Here is a 12,403-nt window from a genome sequence, read left to right on the forward strand (position 1 = left end):
TTAGGTAATCTCTTAAAATAGATCTTATTTAAACTGTAAGGCTCTGAATTACTGCTATTTCCATTGCTACCTCAAAGAACTCTGTTGCCCTTTGCATTTGATACCCATAGATTCCTTTCTACCCAAGGACGTTAAATAAATGAATAATTTTTCAATAATAAGAGCTAACACTTATTGAACCTATACCACTTGTCAGGAACATATTAATTTATTAAACCCTCACTTAATGAGATTGATACTATGACTATTACCATTTCAAAGATGGGTAAATGAATGCACTAGAGGTTAGATAAATTGCTGAAGGTCTTGCATCTAGCCACCTTGTATTTAACCCTTCCACTCTAAGTGAACCATGGCATTTTCATTATGGAGGAGGCATTTTTTTTTTTTTGGACTATTTGGGATTATGATTTCTAAGAGAAAACCTGGTAAAATGAAGTATGTCTCTGAAGCAAATATACAAAATAAATGTCTTGTTTTTCCAGAGTAGATTTTTTTCAGAGTAATTTTTTTAATGACTCAAATTTTGAAAAGTTTATTACAATGACACATGAGCGCCTGCCAAAGAATTGATGCTTTTGAACTATGGTGCCAGAGACAATTCTTGAGAGTCTCTCAGACTGCAAGAAGATCAAACCCGTCAATCCTAAAGGAAATCAACCTTGAGTATTCACTGGAAGAACTGATGCTGAAGCTGAAGCTCTGCTACTTTGGCCACCTGATGAGAAGATGTGATTGGAAAAGACACTGATAACTGGGAACGATTGAAGGAAAAAGGAGAAGGGGGCAGCAGAGGATGAGATGGTTGTATAGCATCACTGACTCAATGGATATGAGTCTGAGCAAACTCCAGGAGATAGCAAAGGGCAGGGAAGCCTGGGGTGCTGTAGTTCATGGGGTCACAAAGATTCAGACATGACTTAGCAACTGAACAACAACAACAATGGTCCCTTCCTTTTAAAATCTAACATCTATGATAGTTCCTGACAAAAGAAATAGTTCATTCATTTTTAAAAATAATCCCTTACTATATAATGAGAAAGATGGCAGCATTCAGTAACATAAACTTCCGCAAACAAATTAGATATTCCTTTACCTCCCAATAAAATCTTATAAGAAACCACCGATTACTGTGAGAATTATCTTCATCCTAACCATCTGTTTCTTCTGAACAGAGAATGTATGCACATGAGCCTGAGATCAAGATAGAGAACTGTTATCTTGACATATTGAAAATAATTGCTTTTAGTGTGGTTAATACTCATATCACACACAATACAACTTTAGGGCAAAATTCTTGTCTGTGTTCCATATACATAATTTGACTCCAACGTTCAACCCGTCTTATATGTACAAGACTGACTAGACATTCTAAGACTGACTTAATTTTGCAGAAAATTTTCCAGACTAACTCAGTGATGAAAATTCATACACAAGAAGAAAAAGTAGTCTTTTTCCATGATGTTCATGACCATGTGATTTGAGTTTTAAAGAAAGATAACGTGTACCCAGTGTGCTGGTTATTCTCTATACGGCCCTTGAGTCTATCCTTCACCCTCCATTCCCTGCCCCATGTCCTGGAGGCTCATCTCAGATGTTTTCATCACCCAAGACTCTTTGCCCTCTGGCTTCAGGTTGTTTGGGGCCAATGGGAGGAACTGACAGGAGACTGGAGCATGGAGAGAAGAAATGGTTTTATGCCCTTACCTTGCTGTGGTGTCTGAAAGATCTCAATATTCTGAGGCCACAGAGCCTCTCAGGCAGCCCCTCTTACCTTTCTATCTCCTGGCTCCTTCAGACCAGCACGTGGTAACAGCTTCCAGTGTTGCTAATCCCTTGGGCACCCAACATGCCTTCCTGGTTCCTTTAATGATAGCCACATCTTTATAGACAGGCCCTTCATTAACTTCATTTTGGTTAAATACTTTGCATCTGCCATCTGTTGCCTCCCAGACATTCATAGAAACATCACACTTTAAAAGAATATGAATATCAAAAATGTTCTGAATGATGGGGTTGATTATTTGTTATATATGATAACTTGTAATTTCCATCTATCTATCTACAAACTACCTCCCCCCTATATTCTTTTAAACAGAGAGTAAGCCCTGAATTATTTGATTCAGGTAAAACTGACTTAAAGCAACTTTTTAGGAGACACACCTGTTTGCATAAATTGAGGCATCCTGGAAGTTGTCGTTTGATGTTGAAGAAATGTTTAAAGATACACGCTGATTTCTACCCATGGTTTTGGCTACTAAATAGTGAAAGCCGACAGAGTCCAAAAGAAAATAAGATCCATTCTATTCCAAGTTGAAGGGCTTTGATTTCACAGTTTTGTTTTTTCAGTCACTTCAAAGAACTTGACTCTGCTGCCTTTTGCACTGTATAGATATAGCTTCCTTCCAGTCAAACACAAACAAATGAATCAATAATTTTCAATAGCAATAATAGCTAATATTTTGTAAGCCAAATGTTGCATCGGGCATATGTATACTAAAAATTGTCTGTTGATTATCTGAAATTCAAGTTTACTAGGTGTCCTGTGGCTCAACTGGTAAAAAATCCTCCTGCAATACAGGAGACCTGGGTTCAATCTCTGGATTGGGAAGATCCCCTGGAGAAGAGAAAGGCTACCCACTCCAGTATTCTGGCCTGGAGAATCCCATTGGACTGTATAGTCCATGAGGTCTCAAAGAGTCGGACATGACTGAGTGACTTTCACTTTCACTTTCCTGTTTCTTTGGGCTTCCCAGTTGTTGCTAGAGAAAAGAACTCACCTGCAAATGCAGGTAAATGTAAGAGATGCAGGTTCAATCCCTGGGTCAGGAAGATCTCCTGGAGGAGGGCATAGCAACCCACTCCAGTATTCTTGTCTAGAGAACCCCTTGGACAGAGGGTCACACAGTCGGACATAAATGAAGTAGCTTAATACCCACCCTGGCTTCTTTAAATTTGGGAGCTTTGTTTTGTTTTGCTAAATGTGGCAACTCTACACATGTGTGAGGGGTTATTAGGCAACACAGATGTAGAACATTTCCCTTATTGCAGAAAATTATATTGGAGTGCTTTGTTCTAGATTATTACAAACTCAGTAGTAATAAAAAGCAACAATAATGCCAGTCATCGCACTCTTGTATAAAGGGCAACGTATTTGGATAAAAATAGGCATTTGTGTGGTTGAAATTCTGAACAATTACATTTATTTTATTTGTTTTTGAGAGAAAATAGAAATCAAGTCTTCTGATACCAATTTTCACATTAACATTTTAGAGAGCTGGTTAGTCATTTTTCCCTTTGCGATAGTCTTCCTTTCAATATCACAAAAGGCATTCCTTTTTAAAAAAATATTTTATGGCAAAATGTCATCTTCATAGATAAATGTTTAATACATATTTGCACAGTTTCAAAAATAATCATAAATTGACTTCCCTGGTGGTCCTATGGTTAAGAAACAGTGCTTTCACTGCAGCTGCTTTGGTTCGATCCCTGATTGGAGAACTAAGATTTTGCATGCCATGTGGCATGGCCAAAAAAAAAAAAAAAATTATATGCATGTCCCATGCACTTTAAGAGATTCTACATTCTTTTTTCATGTGTGTCAGAGGCTGATTACTTTCAAGGAATCATTTTGATTTATTTCTTCACAGTTTTCTAAATTTAGCCAGAAATAATTTTTTTTTATGTTGTGAACACCTCTTCAATCCCTCCTGGAAAAATTTGTAGTTATAATCCTCAATAAATTACTTAGAAAATAAAGGAATAGATTGTATGAAAGGAAGGTATTAAGAAAATTGACCTCTGTTATTCTCACAAAAATGAGAGAGACAAGATCCTTACAGCCCAATCAATGCCATTAATTGGTTATTGGAGCAAACAAATGATTCCCTCTACCTGTTCTCCTCCAGGTTTGGGGGGAATTAATCTGGTCAATTAACCTTTGGCATCATGGATTCAAAACAATTTGGAAGAAGGCTATTTTTCATTTTCCCAAGCTATCCTTTTTGTCACACGCACTTTAAGAGAAAACTCTACCCAAGACCTTCCAACAAATCCAGAAGGAAAAATCCTGAGTCCCCTGATGCTTGAGAAGTGAGAATCACAAGCAGGCCGTGGGCCTTTATTTCTGGAGGGAGACAGCTGGAGTGAGCCCTCCCCGTGGGGCTAAAGCATCTTGCTCTTTATTCGTCTTCTCTGATCAGGCCTTGTGTTGGGCATCAGTTTACCCACTAGTACATGGAGTTGAATAATATATACTTACCACTCCATAGTAAATGAATATTGAAGATCTTTGGCTAAAGAGGGCCATGAATATGCAAAAGCACTATGAATACAAATCAAGAATTCATGACTTAGTAAAAGCTCAATATGTTGATAAATCTTGAATTTTTGCAAATGCTGAGATGTTTCGCTTTTATTCAGAATATATAATAGTCAGGGATTGAGGTTTAGCCAGAGAGGCTTTATGCAAAGGACACATATGTAACTACATACAGTAAGAAGCTGTACATCTGGCATGTTACGGGAAATTGGAGGCACCAATCAGTCAAAAGTTCTGACTAACAATTTTTCATCGCTTTTGGTAACTCTCTTGTTTCTTGTCTTGGCCTCTCTACTAGAGTCTAGATGAGGGGGGGAAAAGTTGGAGATTTCACTCAGGCAAAGCTCTGTTATTTCAAAGTCCACTGAAGCAGAGATGTAGCTTGGCCCCACACAGTGTGATACCCAAGACAGCCTCAGAGAACATCCTGTTCAAAGATCATGAGAGCCTTACTATAGGCATTCTGACATTGGAGGAGAAAATGCTGGAATGAGACACATATATGCAAATGTGTGGACAGAGGCACTCCTGGCCTGTTCCGTACCTTGGTGTTAACTACAGAGAAGGGCCCCTTCTCTGATCAGAAGCAGATCCCACACCAGAGCACATGATTTGGTAAGTCTGCACTCAACCCTTTACCTGAACACCTGTGCTATAAAGAACTGCACATTTGTAGAAGGTGGCCTGAGTATGAACCCAGGTTGATTTCTTTAGAAGAATGGATTTGTGTGTATGAAGAAATTTTATTAGGTTGAAATTTTTAGTGACCTGCTACTGAAACTCTGTACTGTCCAAACTCAGCTTTCTAGGTAATCTGACATGTCATTTCTTTCCCATTTAGAAGTTCCGGGTAATTCAGCAGCTATGAGTACACATTTGAGTTAATGTTGAGCTTCCCAGTGGCCCAGGCAAAAAAGGCAACTCAAGAAGTTCAATCATTCTCATTATCAGAAAAAGTAAATAGCATCTCCATTCCACTGGAGAGACAATGATCTTTTTCACTTTCAACTGGAAAAGAAACTTCTCAGGTGGAATTTCACATGGGAGACATTGGGAGACACTACAGGCAACAGCTGAATCAAAAAAGTAACAGCAAGTGCAACAGCAAGGTCCATATGAGTGGTTCCTTGTAACAAAACTTGATACCACAGTTGAGTCAGTTCTGAGAAGGCTGAACTAGTTTTGGCTTCAGTGTTAATCTTTTGTTGCCTGATTCAATCAAAAGATAAGAGTATCCGGGAAATAAATACTCAGTGTAATTCTCAGACCAGTGATTCCCAGATATCCATCTGCAATAACTTCAGGGTGGTGACAAAGTTTTCAATGCTCCCCAGAAAAAGGAGAAAAAGATGAACAGGACATATACATTTCATCACAGAATGGCTAACTTTTGACATATAGTCAGGAGCATACTTCATTGCAAGAGTATGTCTCCTAACTTTGGGCGTGATTAAAGATCCTTTCTCTGATGTAATGATGGTAGAGCAGATGGTGATTTTAGCATTTTTATTGTCTGTTGATTCCCTTTTTTGCCAATATGAATTTGACAACACTATTGACGACTACGTCTGAAGGGGGGCTATCCCTCTCTCTGAAATCTCAGTGTCTGGCAGTGATTACCATGGATTATCTTCCCAACATAGGATTTCCCAAACTGGCAAATATTTGAGAGTCACACTTGGTGAAGAGGGCTGCGTGTAAGTGCACCTTTCTGCACTGATGCTGAAGATTGCAGTCTCCCCACTATTCCCAGGGCTGGACCCCCTCAATGCCACCAGACCTGGGCCTGAAGATCACCAGCAGGAAGCAACAAGGGATACTTGTAGGCATCTTGACACACAGTGATTGAAATCCCATTGTTCCATAGTTTTGGGTTTTTTGGTCACATGGTGCAGCTGGCAGGATCTTAGTTCCCCTACCAGGGACTGAACCCTGGCCTGCCAGTGAAACTGCCAAGTCCTAACCACTGAACTGACAAGGAATTCCCTCCATGACTTGAGTCTGGAGACTTTCAAATCTGCTTCATCTGTGACCTGTCTTTGATGTAGAGAAGTTTCTTCTATGTTTTGGCCATCCTTCTGATATTAAGCACTCCAACTTGATGCTTGCCCACCATGGAATCAGTTATAAAACATATTCCCAGATAATCTAATGAGTTAACCTGCCATCAGGAAATATTCAGTAGATCCAAATGAATAAAGAAGAATTAATGGAGGTAATTTTACCTTTGACAGGAGTAAGATAGCAAGACAAAGAATGATTTGAGTTTCTGCTAATAAAGCAGGCAGCAATATTTTGGACAACACTGACCTTCCCATCCCCAGTGGATCTAATTTGTCCCATCTTGGGTTTTAGTATTTGAGGTTTACATGTTACCTATCCACTGATATATTTTTCTTGAAGCCAAATACCATGACATCCACAATTGATGCTTTTGAACTGTAGTGTTGAAGAAGACTCTTGAGAGTCCCTTGGACTGCAAGGAGATCCAACAAGTCCATCCTAAAGAAGATCAGCCCTGGGTGTTCATTGGAAGGACTGATGTTGAAGCTGAAACTCCAATACTTTGGTCACCTCATGTGAAGAGTTGACTCATTGGAAAAGCCCCTGATGCTGGGAAGGATTGGGGGCAGGAGGAGAAGGGGACAACAGAGGATGAGATGGCTGGGGCATCACCCACTCGATGGACATGAGTTTGGGTAAACTCTCGGGATTGGTAATGGACAGGGAGGCCTGGCATGCTGTGATTCATGGAGTCTCAAAGAGTTGGACGCAACTGAGCAACTGAACTGGAACTGAAAACTTTCAATAGGCTTCCCAGGTAGCATCAGTGGTAAAGAACCCAGCTGCCAATTCAGGAGATGTAAGCAATGCAGGTTCTATCCCTGGGCTAGGAAGATCCCCTGGAGGAAGGTATGGCAACTCCAGTATTCTTGCTGGGAGAATCCCACAGACAGAGGAGCCTGGTGGGCTACAGTCCATGGGGTCACAAAGAGTTGGACACAACTGAAGTGACTTAGCACAAACACACACACAAACCTTCAAGGTCCTTTACCATCCTGATCACCCTGTGTCTTCTGAATATACTGCAGTTTACTGATACATTTCCAAAACATGTCATGAGAACTGACAGTAATGCTGTAATATGGCCTGATAGGTTTGAAGAGGACAAGGTGATCACTTCCTTTGACCTAAGCTGTGTCTTTCTATTCATTGAGTCTGAGTGACACAAGCTCTCTTTGTGACTGTATTGCATGGTTAGTAAAAGAAACCTAAGAACTTACAAGATTTAGTGGTCAAAATCCAATGTGAGTTCAAACATGTGAGGCGATTACTGGAAGAACCCATGTAGTCTTAGGTGGCATTCATTAGAGTTCAGTTCAGAGCTGACCCAAGGTGGACTGGGCTGAGTTCCAAAGCCATAAGCTCTTAGTTATGGAGGGACAAAGACTGCCTGGCCTCCAGCCAAGGACGCCTCCAACCTGAAAAGGGTTTTCTGTTTTGAATAGAGGATGTGCTAGACAACAGAATCTATGATTCAGTGATTCTGTCTTCCAAGACAGCATAGACTCACAGACCATAAATTAAACAAATGTGGGCTTACAAACGTCGGCCTTGGAAGTTCCTGAGGCCTCCGGTACCTGGGTTATGCACTAAAGAAATATTCAGGCGAAGTTCATCTCTAGAAAGTAATTTAAATCCTTCATCTAGGCTGAAGTTGGGAAAATTGAAAAATCTCACCAGATGAAAACTGTTATGAAAGGTAGTTCACTTAAATATTTATTGGTTAAAAAACAAAAGAAAGAAAGAAACACAGGCTTTGGGCCCTCCTGGTGTTTTCACTGGGGTAAACGAACTGACAAGTAAATAAAAACAGGAAAAATAAGTAAATTATAGATTATGTTAGAAGCCATGAAAAAATTAAACTAGGGTAGGATAAAAGGGATCCAGAAGGCAGGGGTGGGATCTTTTTGCAATTTTAAATGAGGTGGTCAGAGTAGTTGTCGTTGAGGAGGTGACATGTGAGCAGACTGCGGGGAATTGAGGAATGAGCCCTTCAGCCTCAGGGGAAGAGCTTTCCTGGCAAAATGAAGAGGGAAAAGAGTAAAGTCTCTAATGCAAGAATGAGCCCTGCATTCCAGGGACAGCCAGGAGGCCTAACATGGCTGGAGCCCAGGAAGCAGGGAAAGAGTGGAAGGGACGGAGGTCAGAGAGTCAGATCAGGTGAGAGATGATGGTACTTCTCACCAAGCTGGTGGCAGTATTAAAGGGGAGAGGTTGTCATATCGTGGATGTATTCTGAAGAACTTGGCTGATAGACAAAGAATCAAGGATAAAGTCAAGATTTTAGGTCCAAGCAACTGGAAGGCCGGAGTTGTCATCAGCTGGTGGATCAAATCTGGGGAAGAAGATAAGTCAGTTGGGGACATGTTCAGTGGAAGTGGTGAGTAGGCAGCACAACAGGACAGTTTGGAGATCCAGAAAAGGTGTAGGCTGCAGGTAGAAAGGGGAGGTCGCCAGCTCAGGGGACACTTAGTGTCTTCATAGCAGATGAGGAAGGTGTGTGGATCTGGGAATAAGGGGAGCAAAGAAGGTGCTTGCCACACCTGAGGGAAAAGACAGGATCTGCAGAACACACCGGAATTGAGCGAGAGTGAAGCAGGAGAAAAACAAGGGGGTGGGGTGCCATTCGTGTTTAAACAGCTAATTTTGAAGACTTCAGGAGGCTACTAAACTTCCTCTTTCATTTTCCCTCTCATTTAGAAAGAAAACCATATTATAGCTCTTGACAGGAAGAAGGAAAGAGAAGAAGGGAGGGAGGGGCAGAAAGAGATTGTAATAAGAGAGAGTGGAAGAAAGGTTCAGGCTATAAATCATGTAAAACCATGTCTAATAACATCAGACTTAATCCTACTCTAAAACCCATCTGAAGTGTTTAAAATCATTTATAACATCTTATATCCTGCTTCTCTTTCACTTTTGGAAGTGAGAAAGAAAGGAAAGATTTGTTCTAGATGATTCTACATATCTTATTTAATCATAGCAATAGATCTGAGATCTATGAATTATTAACCCCATTTTGTGGATAAAGAAACTGAGGATCGGAAAAATAACAAGCTGCAAAATTGGTGAGAAATAGACACTAGGATAGCTCACTGTCTTTTCACAATCAACTTGAGAGAATAAACCTAGAATCGTCTCCTTATCTTTTTCTTGCAGTGGGCAAGGAGGATTCCTAGGACTACACAGTCCAAAGTTGCTGCAGAGCCTCCCAGGAGTCCCTTAGTCTGTACTGTTTTGTGTTAAAATGGGATTACGCTTGTTAATGGATAGTGAATAAATTATGGTTCTGTCTTTAATTAATCATTGCTCTGTACCATTCATTACAGTGCTAATGGAATATTTTTGTAATTATTTCTTCATATGTGAGGGTAACACTTTAAACCTCTTAAAATGTCACCAAAGAAACAACTTCTAGATTCTTCTGGGACAGTTTTACTAGCAAAGTATGGTGTTTTTTTAATAGGTTTTTCCTTCAGAAATGTCATACTCAGACAAGATGATGAAAAAGTGGGTGAAGTCAAAAGGTCATCTCATACAAAATATGTTGACCCACAAATTGACATGCAGTTCATATAGCATTCCTAGGATATTCTAGGACATAAAGAGAGGTGGTGTGATACTAGAGAGAAAATGCAAGCTTTGGAGACATGCAGTCTTGGCTTTAGGTCCTGACTCAACCATCGTCCTGCTATGGTGAGCTGGCAAGGTTCTGCATCACCTGGCCCCTGCTGCACTCTTCATTCTTCACTTCTGGCTCTGACTCAGTGTCACTCCTGGACATGCTGAGCCGGAGGAAACTGTCACACCTATTTCCCCAGGGCTTCTGCTATTTTCACCAGCCCACCCCACTTCTGTGCATGGATAAATGCAAAGAAAAACTTCATAACTTCTCACTGAGCAAATACAGCAATCACAGTATGCCACAAGACCTGAGACAGACCTGTAATGGTGCAATACTCTCGATGCTCTGTGAGAATAGGAGAATTTGTAACCATAGTGGCAGGGCAGATCATCAAAAAAGCAAGAGAGTTCTAGAAAAACATCTACTGCTTTATTGACTACACCAAAGCCTTTGACTGTGTGGATCACAACAAACTATGGAAAATTCTTAAACAGATGGGAATACCAGACCACCTGACTTGCCTCCTGAAAAATCTATATGCAGGTCAGGAAGCAACAGTTAGAACCAGACATGGAACAACAGACTGGTTCCAAATTGGGAAAGGAGTACATCAAAGCTGTATATTGTCACCCTGCTTATTTAACTTATATGCAGAGTACATCATAAGAAACGCTGGGCTGGAGGAAGCACAAGCTGGAATCAAGATTGCCGGGAGAAATATCAATAACCACAGCTATACAGATGACACCACCCTTATGGTAGACAGCGCAGAAGAACTAAAGAGCCTCTTGATGAAAATGAAAGAGGAGAGTGAAAAAGTTGGCTTAAAACTCAACATTCAGAAAACTAAGATCATGGCATCTGGTCTCATCACTTCTTGGCAAATAGATGGGGAAACAATGGAAACAGTGAGAGACTTTATTTTCTTGGGCTCCAAAATCACTGCAGATGGTAACTAAAGCCATGAAATTAAAAGACGCTTGCTCCTTGGGAGAAAAGCTATGACCAACCTAGATAGCATATTAAAAAGCAGAGACATTACCAACAAAGGTCCATCTAGTCAAACCTATGGTTTTTCCAGTAGTCATGTATGGATGTGAGAGTTGGACTATAGAGAAAGCTGAGTGCCAAAAAATGAATGCTTTTGAACTGTGGTGTTGGAAAAGACTCTTGAGAGTCCCTTGGACTGCAAGGAGATCCAACCAGTCAATCCTAAAAGAAATCAGTCCTGAATATTCATTGGAAGGACTAATCCTGAAACTGAAACTCCAATACTTTGGCTACCTGATGCAAAGAACTGACTCATTGGAAAAGACCCTGATGCTAGGAAAGATTGAAGATGGGAGGAGAAGGGGACAACAGAGGATGAGATGGTTGGATGGCATCACTGATGCAATGCACATGAGTTTGAGTGACTCCAAGAGTTGGTGCTGGACAGGGAAGGCTGGTGTGCTGCAGTCCATGGGGTCACAAAGAGTTGGACATGACTGAGTGACTGAACTGAACTGAGGGCAGATCAGAAAGGCTTCCTGGAAGAAGTGGTGCTCTAACTGATTCTTAAAGTTAGCAAGGAAAAGAACACAGGATGGAAAGAAAGAAGAGGGTCAAGTTTCCACAAGTAGCAGCAGGACAAATGCGCCTTTGTACTTATCTTCCTCTTATCTATTATCTTCAACATCCTCTTTGATACCTTCTCTGGCAGAGGCTGTGAGTTGCTCACCAAATATCCACTCTCCCCTTCTCTCTGGAATTAGTAGAACAGCTAGGAACATTTACCACTCTCCCTTGTATTTAAGCATAGGACTTGAAGACATCCCACAAAAGAAAGGGAGTAGGCCATTCTTTACTCCTTCTTCCATCCTGATGTCTGAAAGGTGGATGCGATGGCAAGGCTCTAGCAATCATCCCGGACTGTAAGGAAAAGGGAACACAGGAAGTGGAATTGGAAGGAGTTTGAGTCCCTGATAACTTTGTGAAGTCAGATTATCCCAGGAATTTCTTTTATGTAAGAAACAGGTAAATTCTTCTCTTGTTACTACCTTGTAATTTTAAAAATGATATGCAGCCAATCCTAAGGCCATTCTAGCTCACAAATAATGATAATTCTCATTCTCTAAATTATAGCACATGCTTGTACCACTCACTAAACAAATACACATCTGTCTGAGGACAACCATTGGATGACAACTTCACTTTTTCTGTATTGATATACATTTCCATTAAGTTATAAGCTCCTTGAGGGGAGAGCATTAAATTATACAGTTTTCCTTGTCACCTCAGTTATTAGCAAATTATCTGGTTTAGAGTGGATGTTTAATAAATGTTTATTGTATGATGATGCCATGATTGCCCTTTAGAAAAAATGTGAGGACTTTTAAATCTTTGTTTGAAGCTTT

Source organism: Giraffa tippelskirchi, chromosome 3, assembly GCF_054371585.1.
Source record: "Giraffa tippelskirchi isolate mGirTip1 chromosome 3, T2T-mGirTip1v1.2.pri, whole genome shotgun sequence".
NCBI classification, from domain to species: domain Eukaryota; kingdom Metazoa; phylum Chordata; class Mammalia; order Artiodactyla; family Giraffidae; genus Giraffa; species Giraffa tippelskirchi.